The following is a 14,802-nucleotide window of genomic DNA, read 5'->3' on the forward strand; positions in this document are numbered from 1 at the left end:
GATGTGGCACTTGGGGATGTGGGCCTTGGCAGTGCTGGGGAAGGGCTGGACTCAATGATTCCAGAGGGCTTCTCCAACCTGAATGATCCTGGAACAGAAAATGAGGCCACATCCAAGGAAAAAGGGGTTACTTGAAGGTGAGGTGGGTGCACAGAGCAGCACTGGGCCCTTTTAGGATCACTCAGAGGTCTGGAGATGGTTGGGTCAGATCAAGCCAAGGGTGCATGGAGGGGTGAGATGCCTCCAGCTCCCATTCTGGAAACATAAGCCTCATTTATCCTTCCTGGAAAAGAATGGGCAGCCCGAGAGAGGTCTGCTAGGTTGGAGCTATAAAAGAGAATGGCAAAACATAGCCAAGAAGGAATTTTCCATTCAGCATTAATTAGTTTCCATTAACACCCAATTCCACGGCTCACTTTTAGAAGAAAAGCTCTTTTGTTCCAATTCCAGGGGCTGAAAAGGGCAATGAAGGGCTGAAAATGCTCTTCCCAGAGAAAGAAGAAGCATCAGGGTTCATATTCCTGGGGTTTGAAGATAGGGAAGTCACTCAAATGCAGAGCTGGGTCTCCTCCTGCCAAGTAATTTTGTTATCAATATAGGAAGTTCCAGGGAAAAGCAGCAGCTGTATGAACATCTTCAGTACTAAACTCCTTCCATAGTGCAGGATCGTTATTTGCAAAGAATCCTGGAATGGTTTGGGTTGGAAGGGACCTTAAAGCCCATCCAGTTCCACTCCTTGTCATGGGCAGGAACACCTTCCACCAGACCAGGGCTCCAAGCTCTGTCCAACCTGGCCTTGGACACTTCCAGGGATATAAAAGGAATGTTCCATACTTGGAACAAGGAAGGAAATCCAGTAGGATCAGATTAATAAGGAAATAAACAGAAAGGTGACTCTGCCCATCCTCCCTAAAGACCAACACTCAAAAAAATTAAATTAAGCAAATGCTGACGTTTTCCTCCCCTCATTTCAAATCATTTCATGCTGGATTTGAGATATTTTCAGGGATTTCCAGCTACATGAAGTGCAAGGGATGGGAATCTCCATTTCCAACTGAAGTGGCAGCAGCCAAGCCTGGGCAGGAATAAAGAGGAGCAGGGAATGCTCATCCCATCTCCCAGGCAGCTCACATGGAACACTGCAGGAACACAGAGCTCAGAGCCCCTCGGGTGCCCTCCAAGAGCCAGAAGACAATGTGGGGCTGGAAGGGGGAAATCCTCAACACCTGGGTGCCCCCATCCCACCTTGAGGCTGGGGATGCCCCACAGGGAAGGAGCTCAGGAAGGACTGGGACACACCAGGAAGGTTTCCACATCTCCTCCCACAGCCCAAGCACATCCAGCAGCTCCCACTCCCTCCAAACCCTCTGGAAAGCCACCGTGCACCACATTCCCTGCTCTGCTCCCTCCAGCTCGGCAGGTCCCACATATCCATGCTCCACTACACAGACTAAAATCTGCTTTGCTAGGGGTTTTAGGTTGGTTTTTTTTTTTTTGGTTTTGTTTTTTTTTTCTTAATACTATGTTTAAAGTTGTATATTGTTCCAAAGTTTCCCTGTTTCATGTCATTGTTTGTTACTGTGCTTGAAAGTTGGCACATATTTGTTCAATTAAAGATTTATTTGCACTATTTGTTGAATAAAGATTATTCTTGCTAAAAGCTAAATAAAGTTTCATAAAAACTCACACGTCCCATAAACAAAATACAATGTCCTTTCCAAAAAAGCGTTGCACAAAACATTTCAAAATCACTCAATTCATTAGACAATAAATCCACACACAAAATAACCAGGCCTTGCCAGAATACATCATAAAATCTCATTACAACACTTTCAGGCCGGGGCTTCAAAGCAGGAACACAAAGGCTCCACCAACCCCTCAGCCTTGAAAAATCGCTGGCGGCGTGGCCGGAGCGAGTCCCTGGCACCTCCCGAAAGCTTTGGCACCTCCAGCAGCACCCATGGGTGCCAATTCCCTGCCCCCTGGCCACTCTGGGTGGATCTGGGCCAGCGGGGCCGTTGTGGTCAGAGTGGAGATCCCGGGCATCACACCCCAGCTCTCCCAAACCACGGCAGCAGATGGAGAGCAGGGCTTCCCAAATCAGCACCCCACGAGCCCCTCTGGGCACTGCAGCAACAGGAGGGGCTTCCCAGCCCATGGATCCATCCAGATCCCAGCACAGTGTCACCAGGCTGGGGATGGTGGCAGCTGTGAGGTGAGAAATGAGTCCTTGAAGTCTGAGCTGAGGTTTGGGGCAGAAAGTGATGGCACAATGCATTTAGAGAATCCCAGCCATGGAAAAGCATCCCTGGACTCAGAAATGCTTCCAAAAGAAAATGGCAGCCCAAATGGTTTGGTTGGACCTGGCGAAATGTCAACCCTGACCATGGCAAAGGCACCAGCAGCACCAGCCTTTGTCACCCCGAGGGCATCTCAGCCTGGCACACAGGAGGTCAGTGGCACTGCCACCATCACCAAAATCATCATCATGGAGTATCCTGAGTTGGAAGGGACCCCCATGGATCATCAGCCACCCCAACAATCCCACCCTGTGCACCCCTGGGAGTGTTGTCCAAACCCTCCTGGAGCTCTGGCAGCCTTGAGGCAGCGACCATTCCCTGGGGGGCCTGTTCAGTGCCACAACACCCTCTGGGGAAAGAACCTTTTCCTAAAATCCATCCTAAAGCAGTTTCAGGTAAATCTTCTCTGCCCCCAAAACAAAGCTGTGCCATCACACACGATCCCTGACCCTGAGCAATCCCAGTCTGTGAAAAACTGCCATTTTAATTCACAACTCCACAACACCTTGACTCTTCCCTCAACCAGAATCTGGAAGTTGGAGAGGTTTTTGGTTTTTTTTCCTGGGTTTAAGTGCTGAGGGCTCCCAGAGAGAGATGGCCATGCACCGGCTGCGCTCCCTCCGGCAAAAATCCCAAACTTTATGGATGCACTTACCCACTCCCCTCTGAGCAACAGCTGTCCATGTGGATTTGGTTAGTTGGGAGCAGCTACTCCACAGCAGCACTGGAAGAAGCCTCCTGTGCCCAGGAGCCCCCAGCAAGTCCCGAAAGAAAGGGATGATGGAGCAGGAAGGTGACAGCAGTGCCCCAGCCTGGCCTGGCTGGGTGTGACAGAGCACCCAGGCTCTGCTGAGCAAGGGAAACTCTGGAATAACACTAGGGAGAACCTGCTGAGAGAGGGATGAGGCCGTGGAATTGCTTTCCAAGAAACATGGAAGTGGAGCTGGCTCTGCTGCCTGAACAGCGCAGGGAATTAAGGAAAGGAGCAGAAAAGGGGGTGGAATGAGATGATCATCAAGGCCCCTTTTGACCCAAACCATTCCGTGGCTCCACAATAACAGAGACCACAGCACACATGCCCCATCTCCTGAAAACCCAGGACACATTTTCCACCTGGAAAAGCTCCTTGACTTCATTAAAATCAGCTGCTAAAGCTCAGGACACAGGAGGAAGGACAAGGACAAAGGCACCCGAAGGACAAAGACCCCTGAAACGGGTCTTGGTGAGAAGATCCGAGGTACACAAAGGTTCACAGGGTTAAAACTCTGCTTTTTCCTGCCTCTTCAAGCACATAATCACTTGCTTTAGTTGCTAGAGACGCCTCCCTCCCAGTTCTTGGGGAATATATTGTCTCAGCAGGCAGAGGGGGATGAACTCATCGTGGTTTCCCAATCCTGACCAGGGGCTCTGCGAGCTACTGGCAATACATATAATAACTTATTATGCAAATAAAAACTGGACCCGGCCAAGGGAAATATGCTGGCTCTTCAAGTCCCATCTGCATCCCAGCAAGAATCTCAATGAACTTTAAAATCCTTATTGTCACCACAATGGGCAATATTATATTCTAGTTTGGATCTGTTCCTTCGGAGCATTAGCTCTCATTTGGAGATATTTTTAGATTTTCCTATCCCACTCCTCATTATGAAACACTGAGCTGCAGATTGATTTATTTCTTAAAAGCAAGTTGCTGTTTTCCCAATAACAGATTTAACAAATTTGTTCCACCTGTTCAGCTATGCTTCCAATGTCTTTTTTGTGGTTTCATTGAAGTTTTTTTTAATCCAAACCTCAAAGCCTCTAAACTCAGCATTAAAAGACAAGCTCAGCATCATCACTACCACTCACAATTCAAATGCTGCTCCAAATTACTGCAAGCTTTCATTTGTAAGTCGATACAGACACCAAGATTATGGAGCTTAATGGCTGTGGGCACAAACACACACTCTTCCAAGGGCATTCTCCTACTGGAAATCCTGCCTTGCTGGAGCAGGGACTCGCTGCCTCATCCCCTCCATCCTCCTCTCTCACCCCAGCTGACCCCAGCCCCCAACGGCAAACAGAGCTACTGAAACAGAAATTAAATAATTCTATATATTAAATAACTCTATATTCACCACAGCCCCTCCAGCCCAGTGTTTTCCATCATTTTATGGAAAAAGCTGTGGTTGCTCCATCTCTGGAAAGGTCCAAGGCCAGGATGAAATAACCTGGGATAGTGGAAGGTGCTCCTGCCCATGTGAAGGGGGTGGTTCCATCTTGACCCACCCCACTGCTTCTAAACACAGTTCATTTTTGTGCAGCCTTAATTCACAACTGACCATGTGAGAAGTCTCAAAACAATAATTTTTAGCTTTCCCAAACCGTTCCTTGGCAAGTATTTTAGGAGCAGCATTTCTGGGCAGCAATTTCCTGGTGGGTGATGGGAGTGCACAGGTGCGCACAAGAGCTGGCCAAAAATTCTGCCTCATTTACGTGCAAATGGTTCTGTTGTGGAGATTTCAGAGAGAAAGAAGAAAACAAGGATCCTGTATGAAATAACCCAAGTTCTGCCAATCTGAGCATGTCAGCACTGAGCAATGACAGTGGAAGTCTGAGAAGAATCACGGAATCATTGAGGTTGGAAAAGCCCTCCGAGATCAGAGTCCAACCATTCCCCCAGCACTGCCAAGGCCACCACTGACCATGTCCCCAGGTGCCACACCCAGCTACAGGGATGGGGACTGCACCACTGCTGCGCCAGGGCCGGACAACCCTTCCCATGCAAGGTGACACCTGACACCTCTTGGCCAACAAAGCCCAACCCTGCAGATCTCCTGCAGATCAGCAATCGGCACCTCCTGAGCAGCCTGACAGGCTCCTCTTCCCCATGGACACCAACCCTGGCAGATCTTGGTGGAAAAGCCCACCAGGAGCCCAAACTCAGCCCAGCCCAACGAGCAATTCCCGATCTCCGAAGCGGCACAATTCACTGGATGTAAAGATAAATTGAGTGACTCCTCATCCTCCTGCAGCTCCAGCTGCCACACACATCTCCGCTGGCTCCCAGTCAACAGAGCTCCCTAAATCACTCACCCTGTGGGGTGAAGCCCTGGCTACACCAAGCCCAGCTGGACCAACCAACCTAAAAGCCACCACAACAGAAGCTGCTGGGGACACAGGACCAACAGGGCATCACAGAGAACATGGCCAATCTCTTCCATCTCTAAACCGCCATAAATTTTCCCCACAGAAGTTCAAGATCTTCAAACCCAGAGAAGTGGCCTTAAAAAACAAAAAACCCCAAACATCCAAGCAATTGCCCTGGGTTTTGTTCCATCTCAGGCGCCCGTCAGGCTGACACGTCCCGACACGAGAGCCCCGGGGCCAAAAGGGACACGGGGACATCCAGCTCAGCCATGGCTCCTCCTGCTCTCAGACCTCTCCCTGGAGCACAATTCCCTCCACAACCAACCTCTTTATCAGCAGGAACATTTCAGTCGGGTCCCTTTCGGGGTAAGAGCAAAAGTAAAATCCAGGGAAGGCGGATTTCTGGAGCTGCAGTAACTCCAGCTCTGTTCTGGGGATGTCAGGCATATTTCATGGGAAGATGTCAGCTCCTCACATTTAATGCTGACACTGTCATTTGCCCTTCAGCGAGAAGAAAGGCATGTAAGCAACACAAACCAAATTGAAATTTCCCCATTGCAAAGCATTCCTGCCAGGAATCACAATCCCAGTGTCATGTTTCTTATGCCCTTCCTTCCACAATAGCCCTCGAAGGCCGAACTTCCAAAGTTTTATTGCTCAGCATTCCTCATGCCAGAGTTCACAGAGCATCCTGGACACCCTCTGGACCAGTTTCAGGCCAGTGCCTTTCTATATCAGAGTGAAATCAAAGGCAGCAGCTGGATCAGGACCAACTTTACAACTTTATTCCAAATTTTTCGTGTCAAAGTCCCTCTGTTTCTCACAAATGCAGTTTTGCTTCACTCTCCAAACACACACAACCAGGACAGAGGGATTGGTGGATGAACATGTGACACAACACCCTCACAGAAATATTTATTCCCATTTATTCCCATTTAATAATAGTTCAGACCAACCCAGCCCCAGCACAAGGGGAAGCCCAGCTGGGCTGAGATGACTTTTGGGGTCTCAGGAGGGGCTGCCCCTTCCAAAGTCAGTTTTTACTGCCCAACTCAAATGCTTTCCTTCAGTTGTTTCTAACCCACCTCTTCACCAGCCTCTAAGAGCCTCACAGAAGTTAGAAGTTAAAACCCTTCCAATCCCAGTGTTTTTAAAACTCTGATTCAGGCACTATCTCACCACATTTGGCCTCGCTCCAATTAACCCCTAAATGCCAAGGAGTCAAACAAAAAGCAAAAATCATTTGTTATCTCCAAGCTGCATCTGCTGACAAACCCTGCAGTGGGGTTTTTGTTGCTATTGTTCTCCAGGTTTGGGCTTTTTGAGCACTTCACGATAAGAAAATTGTTCGGTAAATATGTCAGGAGCCCTTCCCTGTCAGCCGTCATCGCCTCGGGGCGTGATTGCTGTTCACAGACATCAAAATTTTTGCTATTTGCCAGATTTCAGAAAGCAAACTTGGATCCCCTGGGAGATACCTGGCGCTGTTCATGTGCACCAGCAGCAGGAATTTTTAACTCCTTCAGTACCTGATCCAGCTTGAAGCCACATGGGATCTTCACAGGGATCTGACTGAAGGGTAGCTGCCTCAAATACCCCATGAACCCTAGTTAGGAGAATGATCATTTATAAATTGGGGTTTCAGCATCTTCAGAGATGGGGAAAAAAGCATTTTGAGTCAGAAGAACCCAACAGAGAAGCCCAGGTCAGAGAGTGGGGGGTACACCAGCCCAGGGGTCCCTGGGGGTCTTCTCCTGAACCCATCTGCACAAAACTGGGCTCAGAAAGCCTCTTTCAAGAACAAAGAAAGCCTCTTTCCAGCCAAAATCTGCCTAAGCCCAACATTTAGGTACCAGAAGAGAAGACCTTGAGTTAATCTCAGCTTAATGTGACCCTCAGCCCTCACCTCAGCCATGGGATTGCAGAGGGACCCCACAGCCCTCGTGTGAGGTGCTGCTGCCTGGAGTGGGGTGAGGATGGAGGGAAATTCCTTATCACTTCCCAACAGCCCAGTTATTTCAGAAAGCAGGGGAAAAGCTGCCCAGCAGCGTAGGGAGGAAAGAGTTGACAGCTCTTTGCTGCATCCAGCGTCATTTTCCTTGGCAAATCCAGGCTGTTGTTGGAAACGTGGCCAGACGCGGGATGGGAGCTGAGCCGGCAGGAGCAGCACTGGGGATTTAACACTTGAAGACCTCAACTTCCCAGAGCTCCTCCTGCAGCTCCTCCCCAGCCAGGACAGGGACACAGCACATCTGGAATTGTCCAAGCCCTGCAGCCACGCAGGGGAGTGTGAAGGACCTGCCCAGCACCTGTGCCTGAAATGAAATCCTGGTTTAATTAGGAATGTGCTGGCTCCCAGCATCCGTGGCAGTGGCACAGAGATTCTCCTGCCCCTCTGCTGCTGAGCCTGAAATAAGAAGCAGTCCCTGGGGACACAGGGGAGATGCACTGGACTGAGCCTGGAGTGCTGGATTCCATCCAGGGGATGCAGGGATTCCACCAGACAGCATTCCTGAAGGTGCTGAGCATGGAGGCTCTCCCATCTCCTAAGCAAAATCCACCCTGCCAGCAGAAGGTTGAGTTTTTCTCTTGGTTTCAGCATCTCACCAGACACAGAGGCCAAGCTCAGCTGAGCCAGGATTGGTGCTGAGCTCCCAAGGCTCAGCTGAAGCCTTCAGTTCAAGACTTTTCCTGCAGACATTCCCTTTCCAGAGAATGAAGAACAGAATGGGTTGGGTGGGAAGGGACCTCAAAGCCCACCCAGTGCCAACCCTGCCATGGGCAGGCACAGCTTCCACTGTCCCAGGGTGCTCCAAGCCCTGTCCAGCCTGGCCTTGGGCACTTCCAGGGATGGAACAGCCACAGAATCTATGCCAGAGCCTCACCACCCTCACAGGGAAGAATTCCTTCCCAATATCCAATCTAAATCAACCCTCTTAGTTTAAACCCACCACCCCTTGTCCTTTCACCATCAAGTCCTGCACAGTCCAGGAATCTCTGCAGGAGCTGTGTTCTGAGCCAAAACAACTCCTGTCAACAGCAGGAGAAAACCCCAAGTTGGCAATAAAGATATTGCTCAAATGAAGATTTAATACTCCTTTAAAATGGACAATTACCAGCTTTAAACTTTTCCTTCCTGCCCCCCCCAGAAAAAAAAAAATCCCCTTTTGACCTCAGTAATCTGCCAGAATTTACTCTGAAGGCACGTGGAGGTAATTCCTGATGGGCTTCCCTTGCCTTGGGATGGGATCTCCCCCCTTCCCAGCAAGAGTTAACACCCCAGACAGACAGAGCAAGCACCAACAAGCCCATCCACAGCTCCAAGGCAGCCAGCTACTCACTGAGTTCATTATCACTCAAAAGATACAAACAGCTGCAGTAGAAAACCCAGCTCTTCCCTTCATCCCGCTCTGCAAATGCACCTCATCAGCTGCACATCCAGCGACTCCCTGGCTGATCCCAATTTTCTGTCATAGGTTGTGTTTTATGGGAAAACGTGAGAATTCAAGTTTTCCAGGCAGAGCCTTCCTGCAGCCCCAGGAACAGCAGCAACCGCAGTAAAAAATTAAAATAACCCCCTGATTTTTCAGTCTAAGCTGTTCCATCCTCTCGGGTTGGCAACAGTTCCAGCTGCCAGCTTTAAATGCCTTATCCTATTTTCCTATCCCATGGGAAAATTAGAATAAAGTGCTGGTTAAGAGAACCAGTAGCTCAGCAACTTGTTTGTAAAGTTGAAGGAAATAATTGCTCCGAAATGATTTCCTGGATTAATTTCACAGAGCCTGGCACGTGGGGAAGACTGGAAAGATCACAAAGGTCTGTTTAGGCCATTCAGTGCCTGCCCCACATCCCTGGCCCCACACTTCCCTGGGAAACCTGGGGAAAGCTGCTGCTGCCTCAAGGATCAGAAAATATAAGGAAAAATTCAAAGATTTATATATTTTTAGAAAATATATAAATATTATTATCAAATAAGAATGAGATTCAAAGATTTTAATTTAATTTTTTTTTTTCTGGACAGGACACTCCAATCTTCTCAACTCTCTGGGAAGGAATGCCAGAATTATCCAGTTAAAACAAGAATTGGAAAAGGGAGAAGAGACAACTGGGAAGGTGCCCTGAGAAGCTGCCCCATCCCTGGAAGTGTCCAAGACCAGGCTGGAGCAATTTGGGACAGCGGAAGGAGTCCCTGCCCATGCAGGGAATGGAATGGGATGAGCTTTAAGGTCACTTCCCACCCAAACCATGCTGGGATTCTGGGATTAAGCAGCACAATGGGGTCTGTCTGCCACAGCATCTCCCCAAGCCTCCCACCTGCAGATAATTTACAACCATGGAGCCCGTACCTGCTCCCAGGTGGGTTTGACTTCCAGCCCAGCTCAGGGAACACCTTCCCTGTCTCCCCCCTCCCAGTGCTTGGTGCCTCCTGAAAGCCCAGAGGTGACAGGAATTGCAAAGAGGGATTAAAGGACAAAGGCAGCACTCAGGGACAGCACCCCGCTGGCCTGGCACACAGGGATTTAACCCTGCTGTCACACAGGGATGCGATTTAACCCCTGGGGCACCGGCACTGCCCAGGAGGGGAGCCAGGAGGGCTCAGCTCTGGCAGGAGACAACTCTTCCCCAGGTCTCTCCTCCTCCCTCCTGGGAGCGTCCAGCAGCTTCCAGCCATGGTGGCCGCTGTCCTGCCACACCACACAGCGACCACAGCCCCGCACAGCACAAAGAACCCCTGCCCTGTCCGCCACGGCAAAGCCACCTCACACAACAGCCACTGCCACCGAGCCACCGAGCCAGCGGCTCCCACCACGGCACAGCCACGGAACACGGGCCCTCCCCATGGACATAAACCTGCACACCATGGACACAGGCCCTCCCCATGGACATAAACCCGCACACCATGGACATGGGCCCTCACACCATGGACATAAACCTGCACACCATGCACACAAACCTGCACACCATGGACACAGGCCCTCCCCATGGACATAACCTGCACACCATGGACATGGGCCCTCACACTACGGAACACGGGCCCTCCACATGGACATAAACCTGCACACCTTGGATATGGGACCTCACACCATGGACATGGACCCTTCCTATGGACATGGGCCCTCACACCACAGAACAGAGACTCTCGACATGAACATGGGCCCTCACACCACGGAACACAGACCATCCGCATGGACATGGGCCTTCTCCATGGACATGGACCCTCAAACCACGGAACAGAGACCCTCTCCACGGACACGGGCCCTCACATGATGGAACACAGACCATCCACGTGGTCATGGGCCCTCACACCATGGAACAGAGACCCTCCTCATGGAACCCTGACCATCCCCACACCACACAAACCCTCTCCATGGACACGGACCCTCACACCATATGGGTGTGATCACAGATGATCCCCACACCACACAAACCCTCCCCATGGACACGGACCCTCACAGCAGGGACACAGACCCCCATGACACGATGCCACCTCGCGTCACGCATTGCTCACAGCTGCAAAGCCACACAACTCAACCCCAATCCTGATGTTATCGTCCCAGTTCAGCAGATTCTGGGATTCCACTGCAAGAGCCATCCCCAAGAAGAGCATCTCAGCTCCATCCCCGGAGCTGAGGTGCAGCCAGGCAGGAGGATGCTGACAATTCCATTTGGAAGGTGTTATAGGACTGGCACCCCATCAATAGGGTCCTGCATCATTAGGGCTTTGCACTTATAACAGCGTTTCACTGAGGCTTAGGGAAAGAGCTCGTTTGCATCCACACCCATCTGGGAGTGATTATTCCTGCTGTAGTAGCATCCAGGCCCGACTGGCATCGGCACCATTAGCACACAAACCCAGAGTTTAACGAGAGAGCACTTACCACTGAAACCGCCCCATAAAGGCACTTAGCCACGTTAAAATTGCAGCCAAATCTCCCACTTAACCACGGTGAAACTGCAGCCAAATCTCCCACTACACCACGGTAAAAATCACAGCAAACCTCCCTGGGATTCCATGCTTGGTTATAATGGATCCTGACAGATTACTCCTCTTCAGGGACACGCTTCCCACTTACTGCACAGAATTTACTCAGTGCTTCACATCCCCCAAACCCCTCACAGACCCGTACCTTCTGCAGCCAGACACCTCTAAAAATAACATCCTCCCCAAGTGTTGAAAGATATTAAAATATAAAGCCATTAACATATAATAAGACTGGAATGAGAGCTCCGCATGCTCTGAAGCTCTCAGGGTTTGGCTTCCAGTCAAGAAAAATATATTGGATTAGTCTGAGAGCAAAATTAGGCTGGTGTGCAGTTTAATTAGCATTACAAGACACTACATGTGTATGGGAGAGCAGGGAAGATTTATGTTATTATGTGGTAAGAAAAATAATGTTAAAAGGTTAAAATAATATGGGGTTGATATGGCACTATTTACTCTGGGGTTAAGGGGAAGATAACTTTGGAATGCCACTGAATGTTGTTAAAAACCCAAGTTCAAGGATTCGCCAGGGAACTCATCGAAAAATAGTGGAAAAACCTGGCAATTTGGTCACGGGTCAGTCAAACACTTATTCTGGCAACAATAGTCCCCATCAAGGAACTCAGTTAATGCTGATAAAACCTCCTGGTCCTCACACAAAGTCACAGTTTTTCTCCTTCATGGGATGGGCAGAAAATAGAAAATGAAACCCCAGATCAGCAGTGGAGGAGGCTGGGAGGCAGAAGGAAAGGCCCTTGCAGCACCATAAATCTGGGAATAAGGACTTTGGGAAGGTCCTGACTGAGCTGAAGGTGTCCCTGCCTGTGGCAGAGAGATTGGACTCAATGGCCTTGAGAGGTCCCTTCCACCCCAAAGCCTTCTGTGATTCCACAATTCCCAAAGTCCAGCCAGGCTGTTCCCACCCAGCCAAAGGTTTCTCCTCACAGGAATTCAGCCCAGAGCACGTGCAGGGATGCACCTCCAGCCTCGGGAAGAACTCACACTGTATTTAATTTCCCAAAGGATGCAACACATCCCGCAGCCACTGCCACGCTCCTGCCACTCTGCAGCATCTCAACAGCAGGAGTTCTGGATTGTGCATGGAATATTCGTGGGAATAGAGAATTGGAGTTGTGAATGAAGGTAACCAGAGCTGACATTTGCCACAGAGCTCTGCAGGCTCCCTTTATTCCCTCAGGGAGATTCGTCCAGCTTCAAGCAGGACCACAAAGTGGAATTTGAGGGAATGCCCACTGTGAGGGCACATCCTAATCACCATCTTCCCTCTGCACACACCCAGCCTTTCCCTAACCCGGGAGCAGAGCCATGAAATCCCAACACACAGGCCCTGAGCGGGGATTTGAAGGTCAGAGCCCACAGGACCTGTGCTGAGGCTGCTTCCAGAGGAGGCTGGAGAAGCACTTCCAACAGGAGCTCTGCTCAAAGCTCTCAGCACACTGGGCAGGTTTCAGCTGGGATGCAGGAGCCAGACACGGGGATGAAGATGCATGGATGAGCCACAGGTATGCTCAGGGTGGGAGAAGCCTCTGGAGCAGCTTCCACACCTTTAGAGCCTTTGTGCCAAGCACACCAAGAGCTGCTTCTCACTCTGGAGCCAGAATTAACAAAAAAAAAAGGGGGGAAATAACTGCAATTTCACATTGGTGAGGGAAAAGAAAGGAAGAAATTCCTCCCTGTGAGGGTGGGCAGGCCCTGGTGAGGGTGCCCAGAGAAGCTGTGGCTGCCCTTGGGTCCCTGGAAGTGTCCGAGGCCAGCTTGGACAGGGCTTGGAGCATCCTGGGCTGGTGGAAGGTGTCCCTGCCTGTGGCAAGGGGTGGAACTAAATGAGCATGAAGGTCCCTTCCAGCCCAAACTACTCCATGAAAGCAAGGATCAGGAATACCGACATGGGCACTGCTCCAAAGAGGGAACATCCCTTGTTAAAAAGGTGAGAAGTGGAGACTGAGAGATCAGACACCTTGGCACCGGGAAGGTGAAATGCCAGTAACCAAACTGCTGCTCAGCACATTTTTTTGGATGACTCAGCACCTCCCCTCCCTCCCCCCACCAGCTGCAAGCGCCTTCACAATTAGTTTGACAAAACCGATGGCTTTTGATCCCATTCCCAGGCTTTGGAAGTTTTTATCCCCATCTTGGGACACTCTCCAGGCACACATTTCACCCAGCACTGGCCAAAGAAAAAGTTTCAGCAGAAATATGGCATGACACGGATTTGGTTGGAGTAAAAGCAAGGGAATGATGCTCTGCACAGCTCAAATATTGCAAGGATGATTTTTTGACAGCAAAATACAATTTAATTTAGGCACAAAATCCTCTAAAGGGACACAGTGCCCTGATGGGGATCTCCGCGAGCGGAACCTGCCTGACAGAATCCCTCTCCCATCCCACAGCACATCCATCCAGAGGGATTATTTAGATTTTACACCACCTGCCAAGGCTCCACCACTCCCCAAACCCTCTCTCACACCTCTGAGCCACTGAAGAGTCAATGAATTAAAGCAGCTCCAACAAACTCCTCATCTCGCAGCCAGCGCGGTGATGCAACACCCGGCGGGTTCTGGGACAAAGATGTGGAACTACAATGCCTCAACCTCTGCCATGAAAATCTGCCCTTCTATCCCAAATGAGTTACATATTTGGATACCCTGTGAGATAGGGAAGCGGGGCGTTATCGAGCTGCCAAATCTCACTCCTGTCATGAGGTCATTTCTGGCACAGGGCCAGGTGAGGTTTCGGCCAAAATCTCAGCGCTGACCATCGCTCCCCGTCCTTCCCCCCATGCTCCTCTTCCTCCTGCCTCAGGTCAGGAAAGGGGGTGGGGGGAATAAAATAATTCAAAAATAAAGAAAAAAGGGTCAGGACGGGGAGTATCTTTTGGGTTTAAATCAGTTTGTACAATCACGACACACACAGCGCTCGGCCTCTTCACTGAGGATACCTCAGCAGCTGAAGGACATTTGAGGGCTCACAGCACTGTGGTCACTGGTCCCCCCCAAATGAACTCTGACCATGGTCCTCAGGAGAGAAATGTCACTGATCACATTGCTTGAATGAATTATTTAGGAATGTCAACCTAATTTATGCAAGCACCACATGTATAGGATCCACTTTGGATTTATCATCAGCACAGCTTGGAAGGGCTGCTGGGAACCCCACATGTACCCCAAAGCTGGACAATAACTTTCTAAATAAAGCTGTTTGCAAACCCCTCATTTCACTACTTTAATCACTGAAGGGATGCACTCAGGACCCCAGGACACCCAAAGTGCTTGTTTTTAGCTGCAAGGCAGAAAAATCAGTGAGAAAGGGTGAGCAGCACCACTACAAATCCCGTTAATCACACGTTGTCACAGCAGCCGTTCCCAACCG

The sequence above is a fragment of the Passer montanus genome, unplaced genomic scaffold (genome assembly GCF_014805655.1).
Source record: "Passer montanus isolate IOZ18808 unplaced genomic scaffold, ASM1480565v1 scaffold49, whole genome shotgun sequence".
NCBI lineage: Eukaryota > Metazoa > Chordata > Aves > Passeriformes > Passeridae > Passer > Passer montanus.